This window comes from Furipterus horrens, unplaced genomic scaffold, assembly GCF_987537825.1.
Source record: "Furipterus horrens unplaced genomic scaffold, mFurHor1.1.pri manual_scaffold_3, whole genome shotgun sequence".
Classification (NCBI taxonomy): domain Eukaryota; kingdom Metazoa; phylum Chordata; class Mammalia; order Chiroptera; family Furipteridae; genus Furipterus; species Furipterus horrens.
The window spans coordinates 118,329,710-118,350,914 of NW_028327173.1; positions in this window are offsets into that span (position 1 = coordinate 118,329,710).

Here is a 21,205-nt window from a genome sequence, read left to right on the forward strand (position 1 = left end):
TCAAAACCGGTTAAGTGATGGTCTGGTGAGCATCATCCTGGTTTTGTCATCCTTGTTTTATGGTTATCGGTCAACAGATCTCCCAGAGCTGGGTCCCTGAGGGTCAGAGTTTGTATCTTTTGAAGTTATTTCCTAAGATTCTCATACAAATGTGTTATTTATCTACAAGCTACATATTAGAGTCTGCATTTACAGAAACAATGTCAAAAGAATTCCCCACCATTGTAGACATGCAAGTTAAAGACACTATCTCTTTTACAGAACACTCCTTCACCTTTCTCTGCTGTCCCTGCTCCCCCTCCTGCCTCAATCTGACTTCTGGGAAGCTGATGAACTTTTATTATAGCAGGTGGTTCCCCTCATTAGTACATTTTTCTGTCAAGAAGGTTGAAGGCACAGCTTCCTTAGCTGGTAATGACTTACCTGCTCTGTTTGAGGACACAGGTTTGTGTGCCTGATGGCTTAGCTCTGAGTTTACTCAATGTATTATCTTAGATTCCACTTCCAAGGCCCCTTCTGATCCACATACTATGTAGCTAGGAAAGCAGATTTGATAAAGAGACCTGATCAGGCCCCCTTATGAAGGCCATACCAATGGAACTTGGAAAGAGGCAATAAAGCAAGATGTTAATCTGCTGAATGTAAACACAAAAACAGAACAAAGTGGCATATAATTTACATTTTTCTTGTTTCAGTGCAACAAAAACCAGCCTTATTGGATCACCAGTAAAACTGATGCTGTTAATGAAAAGGGGACCCGGTCCTTAGTAGGTCTGCCTAGGGCCAACCAGTAATGTGTGTGTTCTTGACTTATTGCAGGAAAATTTTCACAATACAAGTGAGCATATGTTTATTAAAGCTGGGGACAGTGAAACAAGAAAGGGCCCAGGATAAAATAAGCAGCAGGAGAGCCTTGGCAAAACTGCTTTGGTTCTCTGGAAATGTTATGGGAAAGAAATTTTATAGAAAAGCAGCTTAGGTGAAGCTGCTTTTGCTCACTTGGAAGTCAAAGAAGAAGGGGCCTTGGAGACAGATTCAAGGTTTTAGCCCTGGACAATCTGCTGCTCCCCCTTGCTCCCCTGGTTGCAAGTCTCATGGGATCCTTTAGAGTTTAAGAGATGCATGCCTGTAAGGGCAGATGAAGGGAAAGGGAAAGGTGCGGATGTGCTCCTGGGAGGGAGAGCATAGGCTGGGTTCTTTGTTTTGAGGGCTTTTTAAATCTCTCTCTTGTAGGCAGGAATCTTAGGGGAGGTCTCAAGGGAGGGTTTCAGCAGGCTATTTATTCATCAGCTCTCCAGGTGTGCCCTTTCAGGGCTGTGGTCTCCAATGATTGGTCAGTGCCAGGACATGGAACCATTAGTCACTGGAGCTGGTCCTGCTGTCACCCACCTGGTTTTCCTGCTTTTCTGGGCCTACAGCTGAAATACAACTGAGGCCTAGATATTATCTCTAGGAAGAGGACCTTCTGTATCTGGTTGTAAATTGCTCAGCCAGTTTGTTCAGCTATCTCTCTAAGTTTTCCCATTCCACTTATCAAGGATTTTTCCTAGCTTCTTACTATTCTGCCTCAATGCTATTGAGAAACCACCCAGGATTCAAGGTGCCTCTACTTACTATCTATGTGCATTTAATTGAGCCTAGTACGAAATACTGGAATAGTAATACTTATTTCAGCATTGTTGAGAGTTAATGAGATAATATATGTAACTCTCCTTACATATTTTTTGGCACATAGCAGACATTTACTAAGTGATAGATAGTATTAAGGTTATGATTATTATAAGCATAATTTCCCAATGAATCATTTGTAATAAAAGCCTCACACTCAACATTTAATATGTAAGCTGTTAAAATCTTTCAAGGAATATACCCATCACTATCATAAACAATTAAGTTATCTTTTATTGTGGAAATAAAATACTAATAAATCATGTCTAATATCCAGCTAAAATTAAAATATACTACAATAATATTTTTTCTTTTCTAGTTTAAAAATGCAAGTGGGGCAGGAAAATTTATTGAGAATTTAATTTGTGTTTTGTTCTCCCTGTTCTCTCTTTTCCCCTTTTAATCAGGTAGTTGGTTTCCTGTTCCCAGGATAAATTTGTGTTGCTAGATTAATACAAACATCATGTGTACAATTGTGTTTCTTGTTTTCGACATGCAAATGTCTGATGTTCCTGAAAGTATTTTGCTAATATAAAGAAGAAATGGGTGGATAAGCTTTACATTTGTGAGAGAGGGAGGAAAGATTCCCTGAGATGCCAAACGGAGGCCAATGTGGGAAGTACACTGTGGCTGGCTGTCTTAACACACTGGGGTGTGTGAGTATTGTGTTGGCCAAAAAGCTGTTTGGATTTTAAGCAAAAATAAAAGACACATTTTTCATTTTCACCAATAACTTTATTGAATAACATATTCACCATTTTGTTCCACTAACTTCTGCCATCTTTCAGGGAACTCATATACCATCCTTCCATAACATTTTACATTTTTTGAGCAAAGATATGTTCCAGGTGCCTTTAACATTCTTCCAGGGAATTTAATTTTTTCCCATTAAGGTAATTTTGTAAAGACTGAAATAAATGGAAATTCAAAGGTGCAATGTCTCGTGAATATGGTAGATGAATTAGAATTTTCCAGCCAATCTGTAACAGTTTTCACTTGGTTGATAAGGTAGCGGGTGATGAGGGCTATGAAAGAATTCACAAAGAGAAGAAAAGGTAGAGAACAAAGTTTTATTCACTTTCCAACAGGGGAAAGAGGCATGATATGTAGAGATACACCAGTGCTGAGGGGTTGGGGCTTTGAGTTTTTATTGGATTATAGTTAGATTATAAAAGGGTGGGAGATTGTTGTTTTGTGGCCCCTGGGCTGATGGGGGGCAAACAGGAGGTTATGATTGGTTTTTCATTAACTACAGTTTGTTCAAATGTTACCTTTTACCTGCAGATGTGAGGGTGTGTGGGGGTAGTCATGTTCTGTTCTTGCTTTCTAGTATTTTCCAGTCCTGGGGACGTAAACACAGAAGAGTAAAATGGCAGTCGTGTTTAACAAGGACATAGGCCTGCTCAGCAAATGGCTCCATGATAGCAAATGGTGCCGGCTTTAGCCTTTCACTGGTCATCAAAGAAACACATAGTCTTATGTTATCCTGATGGAAGATTATGCGTTCTCTGTTGACTAATTCCAGATACTTTTCATTGAGTTCTGCTTTCAGTTGGTCTAATTGGGGGAAGTACTTGGAATTAATAATCTGGTTTTCTGAGAGGAGCTCACCTCATAATAGAGGACTTTCTTCCAATCTTACCATATACACATCACCTTTTTTGGATGAAGACTGGCCTTTGGTGTGGTTGGTGGTGGTTCATTTCACTTGTCCCATGATCTCCTCTGTTCCATATTATTGTAAAGTATCCACTTTTCATCACCTATCACGACTTGTTTTTAAAATGGAACATTTTTGTTACATTTAGATAGAGGATCACATGTGGAAATATGATCAAGAAGATTTTTTTCACTTAACTTACGTAGAACCCAAACATCAAAGCAATTAACATAACCAAGCTGCTGCAAATGGTTTTCAACACTTGATTTGGATATTTTGAGTATGTCGGCTACCTTCCACATGGCATAATGTTGATTATTCTCAATTACTGTCTTGATTTGATCACAAAAATTCACCAATTTTGATGTTTTATTTAAGTACATGCTGATATGACAGCTGTCAGAATACAATTTAACAAAATTGTTTCAAATGAAGTTAAAGACATCTAAGCACTACCAGAGCCATCTTATGGAAAAAAATAAAACAAGCTGTGGCTAAGTCAATCTATAGGGCAATGCCTTTAAGGAACCTACAGCTTGGACTCTATGGCTCCCATTATTAGCAAAAATTTCTAGGCCCAAGTTTCACCCATAAACAGGATTAAAAATTAAAGAGTCCTTATAATCTGAAAAATTATAGTGCATGCAATAATGATGAGCTAAAAAAATAAAGACATTTTCTTCAGGTTCTAAACATTGCTTAAGACTCATTGATTTTTGTGCAAAGATCTTCAGTAATGACAGACTGATTTTTCTAACTGTGTCTCAGCATATAGGTTCTGAGCCATTATTTAATTTGATTAAAATTATAATATAATTTTTTAAAATGTATTATCTCTCAAATGAAAAGTTTTGGGAGTAAAGTTCAAATACAAAGGAAGTATATATATATATATATATATATATATATATATATATATATATATATATATCACCTAAAAATATCCAAATTGAAAATAACGTTAAATGTGGAATAAAAATAATTGACCATATTTAATATTTCTTCATGCTACTCATGACATTTCATTCATCTTGGCTGAGAAAATCATAGTGCTTCATTTTAATCTTCTTGTTTTAACTACATAGTAAAGACAAGGAGCCTCACAGTTCAGCCAGGTTCCACGAACAGCTGTCAGTTTTACATGAGCCATATGTTACATGAAACTGAGGTGAAGGCTCCCTGGGCTTGTGATGGTAACTTTTTCTGGGTCTAATATGGGGGATAATATGGACTTCATCCTTTGATGCTATTTCCTTCTTTTTTATAATATCTATAAAAAAACCTATATGAAAATATTTGGTTAAAAATTGGATTTAATTTAATTAAACATCAAGATAGTAAAGTAGATCTTCCCTTATGAGGGAGAAGTTACATAAGAACCAGTTTTGTATTTGGTTTAAGCATTGAAAACAAAAGAAAACAATCCTGGGGCTTCCACAACAGCTCCTTCTCAAAGCTGTTGATTTGCAGCATAAAAATTAATTCAAGTGATTTGTTCTCCGTCTGTCCCATGTCTTGTTCTTGCTTCTCCAATTAGGAGATGCTCATTAGTTCTTGCTAGTGTCTCTTCTTTTGCTGTTTTCTCAATAAGTGGAACTGTGTATTGAATGCATTGCCTCCAATCTGCATTTGATAGGAGAAAACATCACCATCATCAACAACAATAACATATTTATCACTTATACTAGGTACTAATCCTTATTCTCTTATTTTTTATGCATTGGAAGAGGATTGGTTACAGTTCTTTAATCATTTCAATGCACATATGGATTTAGCAGAAAATGGACAGGTGAGCTATCTCTGCATAAAAATATTATATTTACTCTTATCAACATACATAATTGCTTAAAATAATATTTTTTGTCTGGGAGTTCCTGATCACTTCTGTCAAAAGTATATCATTCTATAGAGAAGCAACAACAGCTCTGAAACAGTTTACCAAAAAGGCTTATTTCTATCTGTATTTTCAATAGTTTACATTCATTTTACAGGCATTTGTTGAATGTTGAATTGTTGAATGGATTGACAAATAAATCAATTAACTTATAAAATATAGAAAAAGAAGAATGGTGAAATAATAAATAAGACGAAAAAAATATTGAGGAAAGAACACCATTAAATTTGATGCCACCAGAAGGGCTATATGAATAAGGAGGAAAGAAAAATGTAGGGCTAGGAAACAAAAAATATATATTTTAATACCCTTGTGGCATAAACTAATTTTTAATCATAAATGACTATCATTTTAAATATCTATGTTTTATATGGCATTGGTTTTATATCAAGTGAAAGCTTTTAGGCTATGGAGGCAAAAACAACATGGACAATGTTTGTGATGAATTGTTTGCAACCTAATTTATTCCTGCAATCTCACACTGAAAGTATTAATTTTGGCATGTATATATAATTACATTTCAAAAAACAGTGACTATTGTCCTGGAGGTACAAACGCAAATCAGCACCTTCCAGTTCTGAGTAGTATATATTTTTTATCTTGTCTGTGTTTATTTTCTCCCCTTGGAACAGCTGAGGGATACACATTTTCTATTAGAAAGAAAAGGAGAAATGTTTTTCTTAGTATCTGACCTCAGCAGCTAAAACTCTGCAATTATAGCAAAAAGAAAAAGGAAGAAGAAAAAACAAGAAGCTCTCCCCAGTTTCACTTAGAAGCTTGCAACTTGTGTTCATTTTTTCATAAAAAGAGACAGCTGAAGTGCATCCACTATATGCAATCTCTCAAGAGAGAATGATAAATCTGGTAGATAGAACAGACTGGCAGGAAAGTCAGAGCTAGAGACTCGAAATTATCAGAATTAAAATAAAGATGAGTATTAACTAGTTGTTGATCTTAGAACAGCTTTAATTTCACAGAACCTTTTTTAAAAGAAAGGACGTTATCACAGCATTGTATTTCATCCAGGTGAATTTTTGTCCTCTTTATGACTTCTTTTTGTTCTACAAAATATTTGAGTTAGTTATATATATATACACACACACACATATATATGTGTGTATATATATATATAGAGAGAGAGAGAGAGAGACATATACTTTTATTCTATAGAATATGGGGCTTATGAAATAATGTGATATGGTTAGTCCCAATAAACTAGATTTTATTACAACTTTATCATTTTAGGCATGCATAGGAAGCACACCTAAGTGATAGTTTTTAAGGTATCTTACTTTACTTACATTAAGAATGTAAAATATACAAAGTTCTGATTTTTTAGATTATTTGCAAGTAATTTTTCATAATAAAGTTTGGGCTTGAGGTTTTGAATTCAGTGAGTTCAACCTTGTCTGAAGTTTACTGTTATCTTTTCTATTCATGTGGTTTTTCTGGTAGTGATGTCGCTTGGTGAACCTGACTCCTCTGGTGTGGTAGCCACCTCCAGACCCCAGATAATCCCTGCCTCCTGGTACTCACACTCTTGTGGAGTCCCTCAAACATCACTTGGGTTGGACTTGGTGAAGAGTAGAATATGACAAAAATGATGGTATGCCCACATTTAAGACTAGTTTATAAAAGACAGTATGACTGTCTTGTTTGCTCTGTCATGCACTTTGTCTCTGAAATCACTAGCTCTGGAGAAGCCAGTCCTGAGCAGCAGCCTACATGGAGAGAAACTGCAGTCTCAGCCCCCAGTCACGTGCAAAGCTTGGTTTGGAGTGGATCCTCCAGCCTCAGTCAAAGGCTCAGAAAAGGCAACTCCTGTTTACACTTGATTAAACCTTGTGGAGACTGAATCCAGAGCCACACTGCTTCATTATAACTTTCTTGGGCCCTACGCACTTTTCACTTGCTTTGAATTTTGTTGTCATTGGCTCCTTCCTCTATTTAAAAAAAAAATATATATATATATATATACATTTCACATCTGGATGGAACACAAGAGGGGAGATTGAGAGATCTCTGCACAAAAGTATGTATTGCATTTGTTTTATCACCTGACATGATTGTTCAAAAAATATTTAGCCATATATAGTGACTGCATTGTTATAAAAATGTATATATTAACATATTAAAATTTTCCTCTGACTTAAAAGTTAATGTTTTCTTCTAATTTTAAAATAAATTAAAATGTTTCATGTGACCTAAAGTGAAAGTATTGTGGCCCTAAGCCCACGCATACTAGTAGATAAGTATACCCTGCCTGACCTAGAAAAGCTAGGCTACTCCTGGATTCTGTACCCTCAAAAACGGTGAGAAAAATACAAGACTGTGGTTTTACTGGGCTAATTTGTATGCAGCAGCTAGAACACTGGGCAATATTTTTCAATCTATATTTAAATAAAAATGATTTAGTTTTCTGATTCAATTATAAAATAAGAAGAAATAGTTTGAAAAAGAACACCCAGAATTTATTTTAATTTTGTAGTTTCCTATATATTTAAGTACTATTTTCTTCTTCTATAGAAAATTGCTGAAAGAGTTACTTTGTAAACTCTATAAACCTTGAGTGGGGCATTTTTGAAAGCACATACTTGCTATCATTTTACTTCCACACTTCTTCCTAAGTCTCTGAGCTGTTCTACAATAAAAGTTTGTCCACCCCAAGTTTGTTAATTTTCAAGGAATTTTTGTCAGGATGGGAGTCACATCTAAAGCCTGCAAGCCAAACACAGACTGCTGCCTGTTTTATAAATAAAGTTTTATTGAATAACACCCAAACTCATTCACTTATTTAGGTACTGTATATGGCTGTTGTCACTGTATAATTGAGGAACCCCAAAATAACAAAATTTATTTATTTAAAAAAAAAGTGTATTTATTCTTACATGTTTAAACTTCAGTCACTTTCAAAGTACTTTCCATTTGATGCGATACACCTATTGAGACACTTTTTTCCATTCATTAAAATGGTTTTTGAAGTTTTCAATTTTGATGCCTTTTAGTGTTTCTGCTACTTTTTGTTTTGCCTCTTCCATGTCAGCAAAAGATTTTCCTTTGAGGACTGTTTTCACTCAGGAAATTTTTTAAAAAAAGGCACTTGGGGAAAAAGGGTGTGGGGCATGGAAGTCATGACATTTTTGGTCAAAAACTGCTGAACACTCACCATGGTGTGGCGGTCAGGTGCACTAATAAATCACCGATCATGAAATGGGAACACATTGAAAGAGTCTTCAAATATTCACTGAAGCAAAATGCAGCCTCTCACAATGCCAGCGAGTACACTGATACAGACGGGTACTTAGAACACTCACCTAGTGGGAGAAGGCTGTACTACAAGGGCCCCATTCATCAAAAGATAATTCTATCTTGGGGGTGTACTCCTTTACAAAAAAAGGCATTCAATAATTGAGACCTCATGGTCTACAAAGTACAAGTATATATTATCCGGCTATTTTCAGAAAGTTTCTAGATCCTTGGTCTAAGCCAAGTCTAAAAAACCTGTACTAAATTTAATTTGTTTGTGTTGAAATTATACAAATATTATAAAACAATGCCAAAGAAATTCTGTGGAAATTTATATTAATAAAAATAATGAATGTTGTTTGTTTCTTTATTTCTTCAATCTAAAGCTGACAACTAATCATTTCAAAGAGTAATAAAAATTAACTATGACTGCACTGGCTGGTGTGACTCAGTGGATTGAGAGCTGGCCTGAGAACCAAAGGGTTTGATTCCCTGTCAGGGCACATGCCTGGGTTGTGGGACAGGTCCCCAGATGTGGGCGCATGAGAGGCAACAACACATTGATGTTTCTCTCCCTCTCTTTCTCCCTCCCTCTCCTCTCTCTAAAAATAAATAAAATAGTAAAATAAAAAACTACTCTTAAAAAAATTAACTATGACTAAGGATTCCAAGCTATAATTTTTATAGAGACTTTGATAAAAGTTTGTTGTTTTTAATTTTTTTTGGAATACATGATGGTCCAAGTTATAATAAAACTTTTACATCACAGAAATAACCCCAAAGTCATTATACAGTTTGTTGTTTTCTCTTTGAAGAGCCATTCCTCAAAACATTTTAATACTGATCTTCATAGGTAACTGCAATAATATTTGTTTAGATTTTTGATATGTGGCATAAATAATGGAGTAAAAATTATATAGCAAAATTACATTTGAACCTTAAAAATATCATCTTAATGAGGAAAAACTCACTTGCATGTATTTATTCCATAAAATTTAAACTTCATATTTTTTGGATCTATGGAACATTTGAGTGATGACATTTATGGGTTCTATGAATGGGATATTAATATGAGGTGAGCACACTGCACACTTAATGTGATTATATAAATAACTTCTAAGTAAACTACATAAGTGCATGTCTTCCAAATAAGATGTAGCACTTTGAGATATTTACCCTTTTTAGTACTAATTCTGTCTCATTTCTAAAGTAGAGATTAATTATAATTACTTCATACCATTTATATTTTATGCTAATTTTAGTGTCTTAATAGATACCCATAACAGTAATCTAATTCAATTTTAAATATTGTAATTCTACCAAATGTTTCAAAATTAATTATATTGGAAATAAGTACATAAGTAAATCACTACAGCAAAATACTCTTGAAATATATATGTTCTATGTACATGAGTGCATGTATTCTCTTAAAAGAGATTATAGGCATGCTGTTCTGTGGAATAAAAAGGAAAAGCCATTTTTTCAATAAATGTTTATAAAAATATTTTTTCTACTATCATTTATTTGAAAAGTAACTTAATGTTAGAAAGGTTTTAGCTGTACTAGAAGAGCTTGCAAATTATAGTATAAAATACAAGAGTACTTATTGTTTATTAAAGAGATAGAGAAATAAGGATTCTAGGCTATACAGGGGCTCAAACATATCAGCAAAAACTGAAGCTCTTTCCAGTTTTCTGCTCTTTCCATCTCAGTGTCTTCACTTCAGTCTTTATACCAGTTCAAGAATATCAGTGAGACTTTTGCAGAATCCTTCAAGCATTCTTTCCCTTTCTTTGAATGGTTCCAGGTCACATAGTAGCCCCTCGCTGGTGGGTTCTGGGCGAAGACATAGATGGCAAAAGGGAATGCAATTAACATGACTGGCTTAGATAGATAAGGGTTATGTCGGAAATCTCAGCACATTTTGACCTAAATGTATTTGGATTCTATTAGTAAAAAGATAGTGTATGGGAGTAGACGGGGCAAAAGGAAGGATAGCTACAGATTAGTCAATGCACTATGTCTGCAACAGAAATACAATAGAATAGAAAATAAACAATTTTTACTTTCTTTAGAGCTTTAATATAAAATATTATAATCTTTAGTGAAATCTAAGAGCACAAAACTGAGGCTGATATTTGCAGCAATTGAGTATTATTAGACACTACATCTAAATTTTTTAAAATTTATTTATTGTGTTTCTATTACAGTTGTCTCACTTTTCCCCCCAGTTCTCCCTCCCCCAACCCACCCCTTCTCCCACAGTCAGTCCCCAACTTGTTGTCCATGTCCATGGGTTACTTATACTAGTTTATTTACTAAACCCTTCCCTTACTTACTCCCCTCTCCTCCCTCCCTGCCTTTTCCCTGGTAGCTATTAGTCTGTTCCTTGTTTACATGCCTCTGGTTCAATTTTGCTCATTTGTTTGTGTTGTTCATTAGTTTCCTGCATTAAGTGATATTATGTGGTATTTGTCTTTCGTTGCCTGGCTTATTTGGCTAGCCATAATGTTGGTGAAAATCAAGTCTCTGGGTAGGGGCTTTATGTCCCCCTGTCCAGGTGTCCTGTGACTCAGTTAAGCAAGCTGGACTTGCTAATGCCGGCAGCTGCTTGCAAGCTGTTTCAGATCACTGAGTTATGGTATCCTGAGAACAAAGGGACTTTGCTGAGTACTCCATTACTCCCTTGTGCTATCATCTTGTTTGGAACTTAGCCTTAAGGACTTACAGTTCTGTTTTGTACCCAAGCAGTTAATATCTGAACCCCCGTATCTTGTTTTCCCTGTAAGCAATAGGATGTGTATCCTGTAATTGCCACTCTCAGATTTCAATAAAAGGAATGTGCTTGCTCTGCTCAGTGCTGACATGCCTGAGCGTGTGGCAGCCCTCCATCCATCTGGCAGCCCTCTGTCCATCCCATTCTGTCTGTTGGAATTACTTGTGTGCCCTCGACCACAAAGTACTACAACGCCATAATTCTCTCTAGTTCCATCTATGCTGTCACAAAAGGTAGGAGTTCCTTCTTTCTTTCTGCTGAATAGTATTTCATTGTGTAAAAGTACCACAGTTCTTTAATTCACTCATCTACAGATGGGCATTTAGGCTGTTTCCAGCACTTGGCTATTGTCAATAGCACTACTATGAACATAGGGGAGCATAAGTTCTTTTGAATTGGAATTTCAGGATTGTTTGGGTATAATCCTAGCAATGGAATGTGGTTCAAAAGGCAGTTCCATTTTTAGTTTTTTGAGGAAATTCAAAACTGTTTTCCATAGTGGCTGCACCAGTCTGCATTCCCACCAACAGTGCACTAGGGTTCCCTTTTCTCCACATCCTCCCCAGCACTCGTTGTTTGTTGACTTGTTGATGATGGCCATTCTGACTGGTGTAAGGTGGTCTCTCATTGTGATTTTTATTTGCATCTCTCTGATGGCTAGTGATGTTGAGCATCCCTTCATATGTCTATGGACCCTCTGTATGTCCTCCTCAGAGAAGTGTTTGTTCACATCCTTTGCCTATTTTCTAATTGGGTTGTCTGTCTTCTTGGTGTTGAGTTGTATAAATTCTTTATATATTTTGGAGCTCAATCTCTTGTCTGAGGTATCATTGGCAAATATGTTTTTCCATATGGTTGGTTTCCTTTTCATCTTGCTGATGTTTTCTTTCGCTGAGCAGAAACTACTTAGTTTGATGTAGTCACATATGTTTATTATTAGGAAATAATAAACATATGCCTTAGGAGATATATTGGTGAAACTATTGTTTTGTGGGATATCTGAAATTTCCTGCCTATATTTTCCTCTAGACTTTTATGATGTCATGGCCTATGTTTAAGTCTTTGATCCATCTTGAGTTTATTCTGGTGTGTGGTGTAAGCTGGTGATCTAGTTTCATTTTCTTGCACGTCCCTGTCCAGTTCTCCCAGAACCATATGTTGAAGAGGCTTTTCTCACTCCATTTTATGTTCCTTCCCCCTTTGTCGAATATTAGTTGACCATATAGATCTGGGTTTATTTCTGGGCTCTCTATTCTGTTCTATTGATCTGTATATCTGTTCTTATCCCAATACTAGACTGTTTTGATCACAGTGGCTTTGTAGTATAATTTGATATCAGATATTGTGATTCCTTCTACTTTGTTCTTCTTCCTCAATATTGCTGTGGTTATTCGGGGTCTTTTTTGGTTCCATATAAATTTTTGAAGAATTTTCTCTAGGTCTGTGAAATATAGACATTACATTTTAAAGTACTCAATTCCCTTCAAGTTTCTTAATGAAATATAACAATAACAGATAGGTGCCCATCACTCATTAATTCTCATTTAAAGAGTAAATATCTTCTTAAACTAATACTTTTTCATATACTTTTGCTGAGAAAGTTGACTATATTCCTATTAAAAATGTACTTAATTCTTAATTCTAATTTTCTATAGTAAATATGATTTAAATCAAGTTAGAGACATTAAGTTTTGCTTTTATTTTTTGCTTGCTAAATAAATGTAGTCAGCAATAGTATCTATGCTACAAAATAAAATAATTAATATTTCATTCTAATAAAATGTTAAAATTTTCAACAGCTTTTAAATAGCACCAACTTTTGGCTTAAATCCCAGATATTTCTTGAGATTCTAGGCAATAAAATCACTTTAAACTTGTGAGGAATGATGGAGGGTAATGGAGTAATAAAAATGTTTTGCTCTTATAAACTCTGGTATGTGGTAGATAAATTCATTATCTTTAGTTATGTGTAGTACTATGATGCTTTTTAAAAATATTTAATTATAACTATTAAAAACAAACAAATAACTTCCAATTATTTAAACTCAAAGATAATAAAATAGGAAAGAAAATAATTAGCAAAAACTTGAATAAGTTTTCTATCTCAGGATCTCACTGGTGATCATAGAATGACCACTTGTGAATAATTAACTCTTGAGATGATAAGGCTCTTTACTTTAGGACAAGAGTGTAACCAAGTGCAGGACTGGCTGCCTGCCACCATGGAAACCAATATAGAAAGGCAGATGCTGACATAAAGGAAAATGGTTTATTCAGATGCCAGATATCTGGAAGATGGGGACCTTCTGTCTCAGAACCCATCTCCCCAGGAAGAAGGGGGACTCATTCTCAAAGTTTATCTCCTTGGCAAATGGGGAACTCATGTCTCAAAGCCCATTTCCACCTCTCAATGGAGTCAAAGGGTTTTATCAGGAGAGAGAGGGAAAGCAGAAAAAAGAGATCAAGTAAGGGGGTTGAAAAGCTCTCTATGTGCAGAGCGCAGTCCATTTCAATAAGGTAAGTGATGGTCTGTTGTGTGTCATCCTGGTTTAATCATCCTGGTTTCACATGCTCCTGACTTTACATCAACTTGGCTCCATGGTTGAAAGTCAGCAAAACTTCAAGAACTGAGATGCCTAAAAGTCAGAGTCTGTATATTTTGAAGTTAGTTCCTAGGAATCTTATACAAATATGCTGTTCAACTACAAGCTACGTTTTAGTAGGAATCAGCACTTATTGAAACAATGTCAAAAGAATGATGGGGTGGTGCCGTGGAAACCAACGCAGGCTCTTGTATGACAATCAGAAGAATATGCGAGGCAAGGTTGGAATCTCTGACATTTCCTGTACTGCAGACATTACAGTATTCATGCATGCACCCCTGCCATTCACTTGCCACTGCTGAGCACCACCGCTGCTCACTGTTTGCTCACTGCCCACTGCCCGAACACTCCTATGGGGGTTCCTTCCCCTTATACGTATATACTATGTATAGACAAAGCCAGCTACTAGCCAAAATATGACATCAATGCTTATATAACTTCAAGTCCACTGTGCATGCTAATCAAATTATTATCTCTAAGCAGCCCATGCCTGGGCATCTGGGGTGAGGGAGCCTGACAGATTCTATTGTCCTCAAGGTGGGTTACGATTTCCCACTGTTACAAGAGCACCATTAGAGTTGAACTCTTATAGGTCTTTTTTGGGGTTAGTTTATCTCTAATAATCATGAGTTCCTCTTAAAACCAAAAGCATATGCTGAACAGATAGTGAATAAATCTCAGAGTCCCAGATTAGAACTGTTAAAAAACAAAAATGCAACAGACTAAAAATTAAAGATTGTGCATTAAAGAAAGTACTGTAATAAATCATAAATTCCTATCTAGGCAGGTCATGGTGGACAGTCATGCCCCAGGCCTATAATGTTTTTAGTGAAATGTTTTTAAGCAAGCCCTGTTCATTGTTTTGTGCATCTAAGTTAAGGCACCTTTGAAATACCAGAAGTAATACACTTCAATGGCATAATCACACTCAAGAGAGCAGATAAACTTAACCATCCTGTAATCCAGTTTCACCTACTTTCTCTCACTTTCACAGAATCTTCTTTATGTCCCTTCCTTAATTTAAAATGAATAAAAGAAACCACAAAACAGTTATCTTCTGAGCATTTTAGGCCTTGCTACCTGGCAATTTATAGTCTTATAAAAATTCTCCACAGGTTTGCCATAGCCAGTGTGGCTCAGTTGGTTTGAGAATCATCCCATAGCCAAAAGGTTGAGGGTTTGAATCCTGGTCAGGACACATAGTTAGGTTGTGGATTTGATCCTTATTCCAGGCACATTTGATCCCCTGTCCAGATGCATACAGGAAGCAACTCTTTAATGCTTGTCTCTCACATTGATATTTTTCTCTATTCTTTCTTCTTTCTCTACCTCTGTCTCAAAAAGCAATGAAAAATAATGTCCTTAGGTGAAGATAATTTTCTTTTTAATTCTTCACAGGTTTGAGCATTTCATAAGTCAACATCTAATTGGCTTTATTGAAAAATTCATGAATTGGGCAGGGTCTTATCTAGCAATAGAAAAAAATATCCAAGGAGTTTTACAAAATGGAAAGATTTATAGGCAGAGGAAGGTGGGACAAGGAATTTAAAAGAGTGGATTATTTCAGGGAAGGTCACCTTCCCTTAGGGAAAAACAGTGGGTCTTATCTGGAAAATACTAGTGTTGATAAGAAAGTTTCAGACTAGTTAGTTTAAAATCCACTCTAGGACAGACAAACTGCAATTAGGTTAAGTATGATGTCTTGGTAGGTTTAGCACAAGTGACTTCATTTTTAGTCTGTTGCTTCTTTTTAACATAACTGCAGAATTAAATACGGCTAAGTTGCTCCAACAGAGATACAACTACTCATAGGTCCTCTTAAATTTTACACTGTATAGATGGGCCCTGAAGTTTCTCCATATGACCAACTAATGAAACTTAATGGAAGCATTTCTTTTTGCATTTTCTCTCCCTAAATTTTTTTATAAGTATGTCCAAAGAAAAAGAGTGTTATGTAAGTAACTCTTAGGAAGTTGTACTGCTATATAAAACATCAGAATATATAAAAGAAAACATAAGAAGATTAACTGTCAACTTCCCACTCAGAAGGTGAATCAAAGCTAAAAATAATAAAATCGTCCCTCCTGGCCCATCTGCGTTACTTTTCTTATTCTACCTGACTCTTGTCCATCTATTTGTTTTTTATATATTGTTTTTCTATTACAGTTGTCCATTTTTCCCCATTGTTCTCCCCTGACCTGCCCACCTCCCCCCTCTCCCATAGTCAATTGCCACCTCATTGTCTATGTTGATGGGTCATTTAAACTAGTTCCTTGACTAGACTATTTCCCTTCTTCCCTGTTCTCCCCTTACCCACGTCCCTGGTCACTGTCAGTCGACTCTTTTAAAATACAAACATCTCAGTCTGAATTTACATAAAGAATATAAAAAATTAGTTCATGCTTTCTGTTAAACAAAGTTTAAATCAAACTTAATATATTAATAAAACAAAATTTAAATCAAACTTAATGTACTAATATAATGTCATAGAAAGACCCATTCCCTTTCCTGAGAAAATGCACCCGTCAAGATGTAGTGAGTCAGATAAAGTGAACTTCTTCCATAAGTATTGCATGACTGACAGTTCGCATAATTGACTATATAGGAGGATTTGTCATCTGAAAACAATTCTTAACTTTTTATCCAGAATTGAAGGCTAGCAAAGTGTGATTTATTTCAGTGACTATTAGTCAAGGTCAAGTCAGGAGATAGAAACCATACCAGTTATTTTAAAAGAGAGAATTTATCAATATAAATGTTACAACATGAATGAACCTTGAAGACATTATGCTAACCAAAAAAAGACAAATACAAAAGGACAAATATTGGATGATTTTACTTATATGAGGTACCTAGAATTGTCAAATTCATAGGGACAGAAAGCAGGTTAGTGGTATTTTGGCAATGAAGGAAGGAGAATGGGAAGTTATTGCTTTAAGGGATATAGAGTTTCAGTTTGAGATGAAAATTTATGGGAATGGATAGTGGTCATGGTTGCACTACAATACAAATGTCACTTAAGGCCACTGAATTGTACATTTAAAATGATTTAAGTGGTATTTTTAAGTTATGTACTTTTGCCACAGTAAAAAACAAATGTAAAATATTAACTATGGAGGGAAGAAAGAGGTTAATATATCACATATCATGCAGGTGATATGTATAGAAAGCAGCAGCCAATTCAAGGGATAGAAAACAAGTCGACAGGTTAAAAATATTAAAACTTAGTATCTCAGAGTAAGGGACACATGGAACTGATATTAAGACCTTTTAGGAATGACACTACTCAGCTAGTACTGATTATCAGGGTCTTAGAGGAAGGAATATATGGAGCTGAGGTGCAAGAATCTGGGATATATACTCCACATAGTTCATACTGATATCCCTTAGGGGACAAGATAATGCTGGTTTTGAAGTTACCGAAAAACTACCAACTGAAACTTAGCATTGCTTTTGGAAAAATTGTTGTTGATGGTATGAACATTGTTGGGTTACTCTGGTAAGCACAGTAGGAAAGAGAAAGGAGTCTGTTCCTTCTGGGAAAAGCTTAACAGGGGGTCAGCGGGCTAAAAAAATGCAGTTTTCGGAGTCCCTGCCCCGCATCACAGAGTGGATTACACAGGGATGGGGAGGGAAATGAGAGACCATAAGTTAATTAATAATGGTTGCAGTCATCTTTGAATTGCTATAGATTGTGTTATGGATATAATACATGCTTTTAAAATATTTGTGGAATAAATAAATAATTTTTTATTGAATTTATTGTGGTGACGTTGCTTCACAAAACTATATAGGTTTCAACTGTACAACTTGACAAAACATCTACACACTGCATTGTGCACCCATAACCCCAAACAAAGTATCCTTTTGTTCCCATGTTCCCATTTCCCTCCTCATTTGCCCACCTACCTTCCCCTCTGGCTGTCACCACAATGCTGCCTGTGTCTAACTAACTAACTAACTATATATATATATATATATCATTTTGCTTAATGTTCTTACCTTTTTTGTCACTTTTTGTTGACAGCACAGAGAAAACATTATGGGTAATGTGACCCATGATCTTCAAGAGCTTGTGATCAAATTAGAGACATAGACTTTATTTAAAAAATGATTTTTAGATAGGTTAAGCATCATGTGATTTGTGTAATTTAAAATGTTTTCTAAAATACCATATATAGGCTTAAAATATGAAGCTATTTTGTTTTTTTACCATGACTATTTCAGTATTTTTAATTACCACCCAATCTCACTAGCTCATTATCATGACATTAAAGATACCTATGAGCAATTTTCCAAGTGTCTTTCAGCAAGTGATCTTTTTATCTGGATTCATTTTTTTAATTTTATTGAATTTATTGAGGTGACATAGGTTAATAAAATTATATAGGTTTCAAGTTTACAATTCTATAATACATTATCGGTATATTGCATTGTGTGTTCACTACACAAAGTTGAGTCTCCTTCCATCACCATTTATCCCCCATTTACCCTCTTCTACCTGTTCCCACCCCTTTTTTCCTCTGGTCTGTGTCTGTGAATGGTTGTTCTTTTGTTTGTTTATTTTTGATTAATTTCTTTACCTTTTTCACCCAGCCCCAAAACCCCATGACCTCTGACAGCTGTCAGTTTGTTTTTTTGTATCTATGAGTCAGTATGTATTTTGTTTGTTAGTTTATTTTGGATACAGTTTAGTGGAAGAGTTTATTGCTGATTAAAACCACTTTTAAAACATCCTGCAAGTAACAAGAAAAATTAATGTCTTGGCTACTGTGAAAAAAGTGTCCTTCAGTAGATGATTGGATAACAAAAATGTGGTTGCTAAAACTCAGCCTTAAGGAAAGAGGAAACACTGCCATTTACAACAGCATGGATGGATCTTGAGAATATCATGTTGAATGAAATAAGTCAAACAGAAACAGCCAAGGACCATGTGGTTTTGTTCATAAGTGGTATATAAAACTGAAAGCAACAAACAAACAAGACAAACAAACTAGACATAGGTAACAGTATGGAGGTTACCATGGGGACAGAAGGTTGAGAGGGTAGTAAAAGGTAAAAGGAGTCAAATATATGGTAATAGAAGGAGACCTGGCTTTGGGTGGTGAACACACAATGCAATATAAGATAATGTATTATAAAATTGTATACTTGAAACATATATAATTTTATAAAGCAATGTCACCCCAATAAATTTAATAAAATTTTTAATATTCACAGAACTAGAAAATTTTTATTGAAATGCAGTGATGCCAAGATTAAAAGACAGTTGACTCATCAGTTACATTAGTTTTATGGTTAAAATGCACGAGACTAATGAAGCATTCATTCAACAATGAGTTTATACATGGTTCATTGATGTAGCTATTCTTAGGCTTCAAATGATATGTTATATTGAAAATTATTAAAAGACAAAAGATAGTCTTGGAGATAAAAATAACAAAAACAGATGGCTTTTGTTGTGCAGCCCAGAATCATGAACATAAGGGAAAATGGTCTACTTAGAAACCTAAACATTCTGTTCTTATAGATTCCAGTTTTTATTTACCTGAACCAACATAAGTATTACTCTTCTTCTTCATAAAAATTATTCATTTGTTATATGTTTACAGTTTAGAGAGCGAGTGTTATGTTATAAGCACTGAAAAAATTCAAAATAATTTTAAAGACATTAAAATATAAATAAAATGCATGAATTAATGCAGTTAAAAGATTTGATTCAATCCACAGACATAACTTACACATTGCAGAAATTATAGTAGCCCCCACAACAGAGACTAAGATATCTGATCTTCAGCCCCAACTAAGGTTTCTGAGTCAGTAACCCATCTTGGTCAAGGCCAGATTCTAATCAGATCCTTCAAAAACTTTTTTTTATTATTCTCACTGAGGTTTTTATTTCTTCTAGGCACTCCAAACTACCTCCTTCTTATCAGGTCCCATTAATTAATAAAATGTTATCTATCAAGAACTGCTGACCCACATCTCAATGAGTCAAAGGTCAAACTCACAGGGTTAATTTTCTAAGTGTAATATTCCCCTAACAGTTTGGTTTAGGCATGCTTACGTACTAGTCCTATAACTACCACATGAGCTTCTTTGAAGTTAACAGAATCATGGAAGCTGGCCAGGAACTTGTCATAACTTAAACAAACTGAAGATTGGGAAGTTGGTAACTTACTTAAACTCATTGACCTTATTACAGCTATCCTTAATTGTCATTATTCCCAATTTAAAAATGAAGAAACTAATTTAATAAAAAGAAAAAAAAATACAAAAACAAAGATGAAGAAACCAAAGGTTAAAAAAACTAAGTGTGGAATATTTTTCAGCCTTAAAAAAAGAAGATATTCTGCCATATGCAATAACATGGATGAACTAGGAGAACATTATGCTAAATAAAATTAGCCAGTCACATAGGTATAAATACTGCATTATTGTAGATATACGAGGTATCTAAAATAGTCACAGGGTGGAATGGTGGTTTACAGGGGTAGGAAAGGGGGAAGTGTGGAGTTGCTGTTCAACAGGCATGTAGTTTTAGTTACACAAGATAAGTAAGCTCTAGAAAGCTGCTGTACATTATTATGGCATAAAACTGTAATGTGCACACAAAAATTTATTAATAAGGTAAATATCATGTACGTTCTTACCATAATTTTAAAAGAAAGAGCCAAATTCACCTACATAAAGTCACAGAGTTAGTTAATGGTTCTTAAACTTGTCATAAATTCATTTATTTAGCAAGACAAAGTGTATATAAAAAAGCAGACACATAAAAGTAATTTATATATATGTAAAATTAATTTATAGACAGACAGAGAGAGACATTAAAGTTCTGATAAATTTTAATTTGGGGAAAATAATAAAAAATAAAATTTATATTTCAACACCAAATTACATATAACTTCTAGCATTAACTTTTTTTAATAAATCAAGATTTATGTTTCTATTTGTATTTAATATCTCTTTTAAGTTCTTTATATTTAGCATGTTTTGCTTCTTTTAAGAAAATAGATACATTTACAAAAAAAATTACTATGAACAAAAGAAATACTAATAAAAATATTATAGGAATATGCTAAAAAAAGACCAACTGGTGGTCAAGAGGGAAGCATAGGTAGACATGTTTTGCCTCCTCATGCAACTATAGAAAGAATTACAACCGGATCTTAAAACTAATAACACCCAGAACCATTAGAAAATTGAGCTATATGGAAGCCCAACAACCAAGGATTTAAAGAAGGCATATTCATCCAGGTGGGTAAGAGGGGCAGACCCATGAAGATGGGTGAAGAAGTGGTGTGGCAGGAAAGGCAGCAGTGGCAGAGGTGGTGGTGGAATGGATGGGATAAATT